This window comes from Penaeus japonicus, unplaced genomic scaffold (assembly GCF_977035675.1).
Source record: "Penaeus japonicus unplaced genomic scaffold, GWHDUDI00000001_assembly GWHDUDI00000002, whole genome shotgun sequence".
Classification (NCBI taxonomy): Eukaryota; Metazoa; Arthropoda; class Malacostraca; order Decapoda; family Penaeidae; genus Penaeus; species Penaeus japonicus.
In genome coordinates this window covers 40,310,834-40,313,333 of record NW_028234404.1, presented here as the reverse complement: position 1 = coordinate 40,313,333, position 2,500 = coordinate 40,310,834, and the positions used below count along the sequence as shown (strand labels likewise).

General features: G+C 48.3%; 1 protein-coding gene across 2 annotated transcripts in view; it reads right to left on the bottom strand.

Annotated features, from left to right (window-relative positions):
• Nucleotides 1-2,500, bottom strand: part of LOC122261999 (uncharacterized) — an 80,726-nt gene that overhangs the window by 18,988 nt on the left and 59,238 nt on the right. The gene's annotated exons all lie outside the window — the stretch shown is intronic.

Below are 2,500 nucleotides of genomic sequence, written 5' to 3'. Positions count from 1 at the left end.
CATTAAGACAAATTGGTTCATGTGTTGTTCACGTAAACACAAGATGGCGCAGTCTTTGACATGTCAAAAACTGGGTCGTGAATTTATACAGCCTTTTTTGCTTTGCTTTCCTCGACACGCATGTGAGTTTCTTATCAATCTTACAAGATGTCATACAGTATATTTCCTTATGTAATACAAATCGTGTTGAAAGTAGGATTAGTGATATTGAACAGATGGGACAGGATGATTGTATCGGTGTAGCTTTTGGTGTTCTTGCAATAGGCTGAACTGATAGTAAATGTATAAGCTAGCAATGATTATATATATTGCTAGATCAATGGGTGAAAGGAAACAAATATATAAAGTAAGTTCAAAGGAAGAAGAAGCAACAAACAATAAAGAAAAGTAAATAGCAAATGGAAAATAATGAAATGATTGGCAATGAAACATAAGTTCCGTCTCCAGCACCTGTCCCTCACCTTCCCCTTCCCTACAACAGTCCCTTACCTTTCCCTGACCCCCTCCCTCTAGCTCTTCCCTTCCGCAGCCCCCCCCCCCCCTCCCCCTTCTATTTCCTCCTCCACACCCTCTCCTTTACCTCCTCACTTACCTTCTACCTTCTACTCTCCTCTGTCTCCACGTTCCATCCCCCTTCTCATTTAGCTCCACTCTTCCAATCCCCTCCCCCCCCCCACTTCCTCCCTCCCTACCATCCCCATCTCCCCTACCCTCTCCTCCCCTCCCACCCCCTCCTTTATAACCACTTCCGGCCCAGTGAAGACACAACGCGAACCCGCCGCCTTGGATAATTGACCTCGCTCGACCTCTCTGTATCTCTCTCGCAGGGATCTCACCTTCCAAGCTCTTCCCATTCCCATTCACACTCCCATTCCCATCCTCTTCAGTCCTAAATCCCCGTCCTTGCTCTACCCCCCTGACCCCCCCCCCACCCAAGGAAAGAAAAAAAAATAAAGCAAGAAAAACGGCAGAAAAAAAATCCTCTTTCCCAGCATCCTCGTGTGTGAGTCCAATAAGCATCTATCTTCGTTACTGACGGCCAGCCTCCTCTTTACGCTTGGGCCCATCCCCTCCTCCTCCCCTCCTCCCCTCCTCCCCCATCCCCATAATATTATTCCCCCCCCCCATCCCCCTATTCCCCTTCTGAGACGCTCTTGGTGGGGAAAGGTGTGGTGGGGGGTTGGGGAGAGGGTGAGAGTAGTGGTTTGAGGTTAGGGGTTGCGAAGAGGAAGATGGCGAGGAGATTCAGTCCAGTCACCCTTAGTCGTGGGTGCTGGGGTATGGGGAGGGGGGGGGTTTGGGGAAAGGGGAAGGGGTTGGGGAAGGGGAAGGGGAAAAGGGGAAGGGGAAAAGGAGAAGGGGTTGGGGAAGGGGAAGGGGTTGGGGAAGGGGAAGGGGAAAAGGAGAAGGGGTTGGGGAAGGGGAAGGGCAAGGGGAAAAGGGGAAGGGGTTGGGAAGGGGAAGGGGTTGAGGAAGGGGAAGGGGAAAAGGGGAAGGGGTTGGGAAGGGGAAGAGGAAAAGGGGAAGGGGTTGGGGAGGGGGTTGGGGAAGGGGAAAAGGGGAAGGATGGAGGCAAAGCCGGAATAAGGGCAAGGGGAGGGGTGGAATATGGGTAAGAGGAATGGGAAGGGGTGGAAGTTAGGGATGGGTTAGAGGTTAGATAGGAGTGGAGGTAGGGGTAGGGGCGGGATAAGGGGAAGAAGAAGGGGGAGAGCTCTACCATGGATGGGAATGGAAGGGCCACAGGAGATAACAGGAGGAGGGGAAGGTACTGTGGGGGAGGGGGGTATCTTCTGTGGATGGGGGGGGGGGATCTCTAATCACAAGCCGTTGCTTAGTCTCCGTTTGCGGTCTGTGCCTTTTGATTATCTGCCAATAGATCTATCTATCTGTCTGTCTACTCGTTTATCTTCTTTCTTATCTGTGCGGCCATCCATCTATATATGTATCTTGTATATATATCTATTTGTTATTTTATATCTCTTTCTAATTTTCTACCTATCTTTGTATATTTTAGCCTATCTACATATTTGTATGTCGTTACCTTTCTGTCTAAATATCTATCTATCTACTTATCAATGGATGTATGGGGGGGTGTATGTATGTATGTATGTATGTATGTATGTATGTGTGTATGTATGTATACATGTATGTGTGTATGTATGTATGTATGTATATATGTATGTGTGTATGTATGTATGTGTGTATGTATGTATATATGTATTTATATCTACATGCATGTGTGTATGTATGTATGTATGTATGTATGTAAGTAAGTATGTATGTATGTATGTATGTATGTATGTATCTATATGTGTATGTGTGTATGTATGTAAATCTGTACCCGCCCAGCAGCCCGCCGCCCACACAGGCGCCGCCGCACTCCGAGATGGGCGCAATGGCGAGGATGGGCGTCTATTCCCAAGGGTCACGGAACAAGAGGGAGAGTAATTACCCTTCTGATCGCACAAGGGCAGACTGGAGGAGGAGCTTAGGTCTC